This window comes from Mustela nigripes, chromosome 1 (assembly GCF_022355385.1).
Source record: "Mustela nigripes isolate SB6536 chromosome 1, MUSNIG.SB6536, whole genome shotgun sequence".
Taxonomy (NCBI): Eukaryota; Metazoa; Chordata; class Mammalia; order Carnivora; family Mustelidae; genus Mustela; species Mustela nigripes.
The window spans coordinates 211,733,271-211,743,699 of NC_081557.1; the positions used below are offsets into that span (position 1 = coordinate 211,733,271).

Consider the following 10,429-nt stretch of genomic DNA (forward strand, 5'->3'; position numbering starts at 1 on the left):
CAGAGAATGAGTTCAGAGCCACCTAGCTTCTGCCATTATTTGGATGGGAAAGCAGAGACCAAGAGAACTCAAAAGCCCACCTATAGTCCCACAGAAGCAGAAAAACAGGGTCTGGAAATAGAAATCTGACGCCTAATCTGTTTTCCCTCTGCACCACTGCAAGAATCCCAGGCTGAGTGGCCCAGACAGATGTGGCTCTGATCCAAGGGTCAGATCATTTTTGGCACTGTTTGTTTGCACAACATAGAATATTGTTTAAGACCTGAAGCTCAGAGACCTCCCCTGGCAAGACGCTCTGATTTGGAGCCCAGAGGGGTGCGTTTCAAGAGCTTGTGGTCTGGACAGAGAGCACACCAGTGAAGACAGGGTGGCTCTTCCCGGGGGTGGTGTGCTCTGCTGTTCCACGTCACATCCCTTCTCAGTACTGTAAACACAAGTCCACTGTATGTTTTTAAAACGTGAGAAGAAGCAGGATCCTGCCTGCATGTTTTGACATAGCCTGCAGGGAGGGAGAATGGGACCAGTGGATCTCGCCTATGCAGAACGTAATTGCTTCCCGCATCTGATGGTTAATCTCAGGCCAGCAGGGCTGTCGGCAGTCTCTCCTCTGAACCGTCTGCACCCACCGCATGCAGCAGAGACCTGGGACCCATGCTTGGCCTTCCTGTTCATGCACTCTGGGACTTTGGTCCTCAGTTTCCCTACTTGAAAAGTCAGAGGTTTGGCCTAGATCATGGTTTTCTACCTACCAAAGGGACTTTGTTTGGATCCATTTTACAATGGAAGATTTAGATTGAAGTTTCTGCTACTAAAAGAAAGCTGGAAATCCACTGGACTAGATGTTGCTGATAAATCTTTCAGCTCTAAGATATTGCAATTCTAGATTTTACTTCTCTTTAAGGTGCTGGAAGAAGTTTGACTTCCACCCAGGAGAGGAGGCATCCTCAGTCCTTAGCAAGAAAGTTGAGCATTGCGGGGCCTAGGGAGCCCAATTCTGCTACCCTAGTTCCAAACCCTCTCAGACCCACAGGTCTAGCTGCTCCCTCTTCTGCCCCATGTAGCAGTCTGTGTCCCATAACAATCATGCTGTCATCACTGCATCACTTCTGTCCTACCAACACCACTGCTTCTACTTCCTACCTTCCCTCCCTGCTGAGCTGCCTGAAGCCTGTGGCTGTCTTTTTCCCTTGTTGAAATCCTAGTGTCTGGCACCATACCTGGTATACTGTATGTGCTTAATAAATGCATGTTGCATTTCATCGCATTCTGAACAATTGGACTTGCTTTCAAACTTAGCAGTCAGTCTAAAGCTAACCTTTAAATGTAAGTAATTTCAAGAAAAATATTCTGGCCTGGTATGGACACAGTATATAGCCAGTCCGCAGATGTTGAGCATCAACCATAAGCCAAGTACCACTCCAGGACCTTCTAATACCCTCAAGGATAAATCTGATCCTGTCTCCAATGGGGAGGTACTAGAACCATAAGATAGAATTGATCATATAGTGAGGGCTGGGAGGACCTCTGTTCCCAGAGCATGAAATTTCTGGTGTCATGAGTCCCATAGAAAAGCTGAGGCTTGAAGTATGTGGGGCTCAGGGAAGGAATGGTCCACATAGCTGGTTTCTTTACTGAGATATGAGCCCTCCAGAGAGGAGCACCAACCCACTGGTCAAGCATGGTGGAAGAGGGCACCACAGAGAAAAGACATACCACAAAAGGACAAGACTGTCCAATCCTTCCCAAATTTCCAATCCCAAAGACCAGAATGTGTGGCAGAACTAGAGTGGACTTGGACAACACTGGCTTTGACTGGGGCCACTGTGACTTGCTTGCTGTGAGATGAGAGGCAAGCTGCCTTACCCTTTCTAAGAATGTGCAAAGGAAGGACCATGAATCCAGATGGTGTCTATTGAGTTGGAAGTAACTTTGGAATTGACGATAGAAGGGAAGGGTCCAGGAGAAACATGGACAAGGAGGGCTGAAGCTCTGGCAAGAGGTTTGTGCTTGGGAGAGGGATTCTGGAGTTAATTGATGTGTGTGTTTCTTGCAGCCACACTCAAAGAGAAGATGTAGAGAGAAGAGTAGAGGAGGGGTAACATCTCTGAGACCTGCATTTGCTCCTCTGTGCTCCTCTAACCTTCTATTATAGCTCCCACAAGTTTCCCCCCTTGATATTGTGAACTTTCTAAGCACAGGGCCAGGGTTAAGCCACCTTTGCCTCCCTCACATTTATCTCTGTGTTTACTGAGTGAATAAGCGAACCAATGAAGCCTAGAATTCATTTCCTTTAAGAAACAACTGAAGAACGTATAAATACTATCTTGGAGAAGATTTGGGTCAGGACAGCCCAAAAGGGCTGACCCATGGAAACAGGCAGAACACCATCATATCAATTTTGGAGGAAAATTATTTCAGTTCAACATGAATGGACTGGGCCATCTGGTGAAGCAGGGAGGTCTTCAAGACTGAGAACTTGTACATGGAGATGGATGATATTCTCCCAGGACTAGGGCCCTGCATGGCAGCATAACCACACCTTCAAGAGAGGCAGCTCAAAGAATGTTCCAGCTTGGCACCCAGGCAACTCCATCACCTATACCAACTGACTTCAGAAGAGAGGAATGGAGCCCATACTTAGCACATAAAGATGAGATCTTTGCAGGTGTGGGCTTCATTCTGTGGAACTTCTGGAAAGCCAGCTGGTCCAGCTTTTCCCTCATCATTCTGGGGCCTCAGTATCTGGTCACTACCTGACCTGTCTACCACTCTTCAGTTCCCTGCCTAGCCCTGACCTCCCTTGGGTGGGGATCCGTTAAGAATAGAGACTAGGCATCATATGTTCATGAGGCAGTTATGTTCCAATGGTTAGGAATACAAGTACCATAGTTAAACCACCTTCATTCCCTCATCTGTGATCTGAGACACTCATAGTAAGAGTGTAAGGATCAAAGGGTTAATACACATAACATGCTTAAAACAGTTCTAGCCCAGAGTTGGTTCTCAAAAGAAATTAACTTTCTTATAATAAGATCAGTTTCTCCTGCACCTGGCATGGAACAGGTAAAAAAAAAAAAAAAAAGTTTTGCTGAATAAAAAATTAGTCAATCAATTAATAACTAAATATTGATGTTGCAATCACCAACTAGTCAATAAACATTTGTTAATTCCAAATAAGCACCCAATACTATGCTGGGTACAGAAAAAGACAGAAGTAGAAATAAAAATACATGGTTCTTATTTCTAAGGATTTTACAATCTGATGATAAAGAGAAGTATTATTAATTTTTATAACAAAATCTAACAGCTTCAGGAGTGCACTTGCGATGAGCCCTAGGTAGTATATGTAAATGATGAATCACTACATTGTACACCTGAAACTAATATTACACTGTATGTTAACTAACTGGAATTTAAATAGAAATTTTTTTTTTAAAAATCTAACACAGCTTTATAAAGTAACATTAGGCCAGGCCCTGCTAGCTTTCAGAGGTTATTTCATTTGATCAAGCTCTAAATTGTGAGGATCCTGCAATAAATGGTTTAGGACAAAAAGGGGAAATCATGTGGGTTCTCTCAAGGGAAAGACTATTTAAAAGTGCCTTTAATTTTCTTAATAGTCTAAAAGTTTCCCAAAAATGTTCAAAAATACTAAGACAGAGAGGTGATGGAATAGGGGATAATCTGTAGCAACTTAAAGCATGTTGGATTTATGCCCTTTATCAATCTAAATTCATTTTTTCCCAACCTTAAAGCTATTAAGCAGGTATAGGTTTTTTCTGGGAAAATCCTGGAATCAGTCCTCTCTCTGTTCTCCTATGTCAGGATCCATAGAGATGCTTCCCTTGCATAGGGAAGGGTTCTGCTCTCTGACCTATCAAGGGTCAAGGAGCAAAGTGGTGTTCGGCCAGTCATACAGAATGGATCCCTTGCTGTTGGTCATGGGATTCTGTGCAAGTTCACCATCAATGTCCTCCCAAAAGAAAACATAAGCACCATTGATTACCTTCTAATAACCACTTTATTACACATTTTATATTTATAAAAGGGCACTGAGAGAACACTGTTATTATTTCTCTAATCCAAAGCAGATGGTCCTGACAGAGGTAAATGGGACTTTCTGGGTGTGGCCCTGAAAGTTTGTGTTTTCCCGGAAGGTTTTGAGCCAGAGCCAAACTAGACCCAGAAGTTCCCATCCAACCCTGTCTCAACACATGACTTTCATTAACAAAATTGCATTGCTCTTTTCTGCAGAAAGTGGTACCATTACTCTAATAAAAACATGTCCATTATGAATCAATTGCCACCTACATGATGGTGAGGAGGACTCCAAAGCAAGAGGCCGGGGATTGGTGAGAACAAAGAAGGCCGGTCTTACAGAGGGAGGCTCTAGCCACTCACTGAGCCTCCTTCCCAGGCCTGTGGCTGGACAGGAAGAAAGTGGGTCAAACGTGTACCATTAGCACGATCACCCTAGATGAATCCCCTAAATGTGGAACTTGGCCCTCAGAAGACTTCGGTTCCAATCCTTAGCCCAGCCCAGCCCAGCCCACTGCATGCATCTTGTCATTGGAGACCAACACAAGCACCCCTTGGCTGCCCATCCTCCACGCCCACTCTCTGGGCTCATCTAGACTCTCTCACTTTGCTCCTGACTTTGTTTTTTTTGCTCCATTCCAAGAGCTGCCCCTGTAGTCTCCAGGCTCGTGCTTACTTTTTCTTTTTTCTTTCTTTTTTTTTTTTTTAAAGATTTCATTTATTTACTTGACAGAGAGATAGAGAGCACAAGTAGGCAGAGTGGCAGGCAGAGGGAGAGGGAGAAACAGGCTTCTTGCTGACCAGGGAGCCCAATATGGGACTCAATCCTAGGACCCTGGGATCATTACCTGAGCTGAAGGCAGCCACCCAACCAATTGAGCCACCCAGGCACCCCTTACTTTTTCAATTTCACTTGGACTTCTTGACTTGGTCATGGCCACAGTATGTTCCACCCACTGGCTCTACCCACTCCTAGTATCATCAGGATACACTGCCTGACCAATAGTGGAAGTGACTTTCTCAAGCTTCTAGGTGCATGAGAATCAGCTAGGGAGAGTTGGGAAAACAAATTCCCGAGTCCCATCTTCAGAAATCCCAATTCTACAGGTCTACAATGAGCTAAGAATCTGCATGTCACAGGATGGATGGTTCAAATGGAGGAAGAAGCTGAGATGCTCTTTGGACAGCACAGTCTTCCCTCACAGGCCTCTGACCAGCAGGCGAAATGACCACTTTTTATATCTGCTCAACCCTCTGACTTACACATCCATTCATCCTTCCCACCCCTCTGACTCTCTGTCTCATTAAGGGTACAACTATGTCCATTTGACAGAAGAGGAAAAGGAGGCTTGGAGTGGTGATGTGAGACCTCAGATTCCCAGGCCATGGGGCATCTCTGCTGCACATGACTCGTAGGTGTCCCAGCCTTGCATACTGACACTGGAGTTCCTAAAGTCTTCTCCATCCCACCAATGGAATCTCCACCATTCATGTCATTGGTCCAGATCTTTGAAGCCATCCTTAATCTGCTCATTTATAATCCACAGAAATTTATTTTCTATATATATCCTATATCAAACATCTCCCACCTCCCTTGCTATGCTGGTTCCAACATGATTATTCTCCTTACCCCTGCCCCAGTGTCTCAGTCAGCTCTCACTGCTGTGACAGAATACCAACACACATTTCTCTCTCACGGTTTTGGAGGCTGAAAGTCCAAATTCAAGGTGCTGGCCAATTTGATCCCTGGTGGGAGCTCACTTCCTGGCTTGCAGACAGCTGCCTTCTCACTATGTGCTCACACAACAGAAAGAGAGACAGAGAAATCTCTCTTATCTTTCTTCCTCTTCTCATAAAGACACAGATTCACTCTTGAGGGCCCCACCCTCACAACCTTACCTAAACCTGATTACTTCTCAAAGGCCCCACCTCCAAATACCATTATGCTGGGGTTGGGGCTTCAACATATGTACTTGAGGGAAGATATAATTCAGACCAGAGCACTCGCTTGGGTCTGCTCTCAACACAGTGCACACAGTGAGTCTCATGACACCTAAATCACATCCAAGCACTCTAGTGACTCGCAGTCACTAGGAGTGCTGAGCTGCCCTGTGTGGTACTCACCAGAAGAGCTGCAGAGATCTGGAGAAGAGTCACAGTGGGGAAGAGCTCTTGCTGGAGGTGGCCCCTCGCTGGGCCTCAGAGGAGACACTGAAAAGCCAGGGAATGGGAGAGCCACTGGCTTGGACCACAGCAGGGCCATTTTGGGAAGTGAGTTGTTTTTGTTGTTGTTGTTGTTGTTTTTAGTTTATGACTGTTTTGATCTAGAAAGGATCTGAAAAAAAAAATGAGGATGAGGAAAATTATATTTTTTTCAAGTAGAAGTCAGGACCAAGAGTGGGAAATAGAATCAGAATGTTTCAGGTCATGACACTTTGTCAATCTGTTTGAGCACCAAAGATTTTGCCCTGAGTGTCCTAGCAACCCAAAGGCAGAGGGAAAAAGAGCCAGTTCCATAAATCTTTCTGTCAAAGAGAAGGAGAAAACCCATAATGTTCTTTAGAAAACAGACAACTTTTTCCTAGTATTGCATTGTAAAGAAAATTTCCCATTGGAGTTACTTCAAACAAAGGTTTATGTCTTGAACCTGCTTTGTTGGATATAATGAGGCCTAAAAGGCCTTGGGGAGTCCCTCTATAAAAGATGGAAGTATAAATCAAAATCCAGCCAGAGCGAGAGGATAGGATGACACTTGGGTCAGTCATCCCTGTATCCTCCCTGGTGGACATTGCTGATGTCTGGGCTTGAGTCAGCCCAGCGTAGGGGTGTCTTGACCAATACCTCAACCCCCAGGTCTGACACCAGCAACTGGCAATAAGATCTACAGTGCTCCCCACTGCTCTTCCAAGCAAGTCCTTCCAACCCCCTTACCATGACCTGCAGAGACCAGCATGATCTGGCTCCTGCCCACTTCCCAGACTCCTCCCCCTACCCACTCAGCACCACCACACTCCAGCCACACTGGCCTTTGGGAAGGGAGCCAATCTCTCTCCCACCTCCAACCCAGTGTTTTTAGTCATTCCATGGACAGGGCTCTGGATGACTTCAGCTTTTCACATGGTGCCTGCCTCCTGATTCTTTGGGGCTCAATTCCTCCCATGGGTCTGCCCTGCCCACCCCTCGAAATGAGGCCTTGCCTATCATTCCCTGGCTCATCTCCAGTGTTTCTCCTCCGTGGTATGGATCACAATCTACGTATTTCACTCCAGCCTTTATGTGTGCATTGGTGTCTCCCCACTAGAATGTAAGAGGGTGGGGGTCTTGCCTGCCTTGCATTCATTGTGTCTCTAGGGCCCAAGGTGACCAAGTAGGTGCCCAATATATATTTCTGGAATAAGTGGGGGGGGGGGAGGAATGCTCTGTGGGGAGAGAATGGGGGGCAGGCTTCCCTACCTTGAATCCTGGCATAAAAAAATCCCACCATTTAAGAAGATGTCCTTCCAAAGAAATCAAGGAATCCAAAACAACATTCACTCCAAGGACAGCCAGCCAATTCCAGCAAAGTGATAGCTCCCAGGTCCCTGTGCAGACAAGGAGGGATTTCTCTGAAGAACTAATTCTTGGTAGAGCCATGTTTGTTCTTTGCTGCAGTGTTTGTCAGGGTAGACTGGGGAGCAGCACACGGAAGGATAGCGGGATTCCTTTCTTCTATCCCTTCCAATCCAGTCCCCAAAGACAGTTCCCTCAGTGGGGTGAAAACATACCTCCAATCCAAAGGCACCAAAGAGTACTACATGGTGTAACAAAATAAAAAAGAGACACTGTCTGGACATGAATGGAAAAAAATTTTCTTACTTGGCCCTTTTCTGGTACCAGGGTCCACTGGCATTAATATGCTAGCTAAGGGCAGGAGCCTCTCTTGAAGTGAAGCTTCCACCCTGCCCCCCGCAGAGAGAAGCTGTAACCAGAGCGAGGCCACCCACTGCTGTCGGCAGCCCGGGCTCAACTGAGGGCTTATTATCACACTCCAGCCCTCTCTGTTCCCTTTGGTTTCCTCCTCCTTTCCCACACTCTTCCATGGCTCCAAACAGGCCACCTGGTGCCCACACCCAAATTCCTACTCTCCAGTCTGTCCTTCTCTACAGCCACCTGGAGCTAAGAACGCAACATAGAAATTTCTCCAGCTGGAGACCAAGGTGGTCAGAGGCCTCATTCCTGCTTAGCCACTCTCAAGCTGTAGGACCTTGAGCAAAACTCTTCCATGCCTTGGTTTTAGTCATCGGCAAAATAAGCAAACTGTTCTTATTCATGTGCCACCTTCCCGATTTTACCATGTCTTCATGTTATATATTCTGTTACTTAAAACATGATTATCTAATGTTTGCCTTTATACTTACTCACATGTTAAACAGTAATACCATGGGTATGCTATGTATATTTTTCTAATGTACATTTGAAACATATAACTATGAAAAACTGAGTCCATCTGCACCCTAAGTCACCTTGTGTTCAATCAGTCCAACACATGCACACTTTTGGGTATACTGGATTAATGACCTGATCTCTACAATAAGTTCCAACAGTGCATAGCTCCACAACATAGAGGAATTGCTTTTGGTTCCTGATGACACAAACATTGTGGCTGGGATTTCAACACAGACTTGGTGATGAATCCTCCGATTGGTATCTGTGGAATCCCAACCCCATTGCTGATGGTAACAAACCCCAACAGTGATGGTCCTATTCTGAGCATAACTTGATTTTTCCAGCACTGAAACTCCTGTTATGTGTCATAGCTCACGCTAGGTCCTTTCCAAAGAGAAGTGGTAGAGACATAGGTTTGTCCTCATGAAAGAAAGAGCTGCAGACTAGAAGCTCCGTTCCAGTGTGGTGACAAGGCCAAGCTCCAACTCGAAAGAGGAGACTGATTAGTGAGTCCTGGCACCTGGCACAGTGCCCAGCACACAGTGGAGACTTTCTTAGCTTGTCTGCTGAGGTTCAATAATGGAGGTGTTTATTTACAAGACATTGCAGAGACATAGCAGAGACCAAGATTCCTTCTACAGAAGGGACATCACAGAAGTCTCTGCTAAGCAGGTTTTCAAAAAATGAGGTGTTCTGTTGTAAGGAGGTCCCTCCAAAGGCAGACAAAATAGCCTAAGCAAAGACCAGGAGGAGAGAGCACAGAAGTGTTGAGGTCTAGGAGTCATTAAAAAGAGAATAAAGATGGTTCTTCACAGGGAGGTGATGAGGACCAGAGAGATCTAGATGACCTGAGCTGAAATCAAGAGTTGGATACTTAACTGACTGAGCCACCCAGGTGCCCCTGCCCAAAATCTTAATGCACCCATTATAAAAATGCTTTAGTGAGGAATTACGGTCTTGAAACAAATTAAAAAATACAGTGTCAGCAAAGAAATAAAGAAGAATCAATGAAAATTTTAGAACTGAAAATACAATAGCAAAAAATAAAAAAGAAGGAAGCTTCAAAAGCAGCCATCTAATCTAGGAGTCAGCAAACTATAGCCCACTAGCCAAACCAGTCTGCTGTCTCTTTTTGTTAATGGTTCTACTGGAACACTCCATGCTCACTTGATTGCATACTGCCTCTCACGGCTTTGCACTATAATGGCAGAGTTGGGTATATGCAATAAAAAATGTGTGGCCTCCAAAATGTAAAATATTTACCATTCTCCCCTTTACAGAAAATGTTAATTGACCCCTGATCTAAGCTACCACTTCTAGAAAGTACAAAAAGCGAAAATCAAACCCAAATAAAATAGAAAGAAATAATCAACATAATAAATAATAAAGGGTCATGACAAAAGTTTTCAACACTGAGCAAAATGTTCTATATCTTGACCTGAGTGATGGCTTCATCATTTTCCAAAACTTATCAAATGACACTCTTCAGATCTGTGCATTTTACTGCATGTAAAATATGCCTTCAAAAATACCTGAGTCAGAGCATGCCACTCTCTCACTCACAAACTCCCTGTGGCTCCCCATGTCACTTAGACGAAAACTCAAAGATGTTTTGGTGTCCCCCACCAAGTCCCCGCATGACCCCCTACACAAGCTGCCCTTTTTGACATCACTTTCAACCCTCCCTGTTCCACTCCTCTCCAACTACACTAGCCTCCTTGACGCTGCTGGAAGATTCCAGCGACTCTCCTACCTCCAAGCCATTGCACCAGCTCTTCCCCCTGCCTGGTTACTCCAGGCTTTACCTCCTATAACTCTTTCAAGGCTTTGCTCAACATCCACCTTCTCAGTAAGACCTAGCCACTTAACCTGCTCTACTTTCCTCCTTATCTACAGCATCACCTTTAACACATTATATAATTTACTTTCTTTTTTCCTTTTATTTTTTTTTAAGCCTACAGCAGCC

At 44.9% G+C, this 10,429-nt stretch overlaps 1 long non-coding RNA gene across 1 annotated transcript in view; it reads right to left on the bottom strand.

Annotated features, from left to right (window-relative positions):
• Positions 1–7,578, bottom strand: part of LOC132015165 (uncharacterized) — an 11,423-nt gene extending 3,845 nt beyond the window's left edge. Inside the window, exons 1-2 of the long non-coding RNA XR_009403572.1 lie at positions 7,492–7,578; positions 6,163–6,373 (exon numbers count right to left, since the gene is read on the bottom strand). This is a non-coding gene — a long non-coding RNA (uncharacterized LOC132015165). The remainder of the gene's footprint in view (positions 1–6,162; positions 6,374–7,491) is intronic.
• Positions 7,579–10,429: the final 2,851 nt, after the last annotated feature.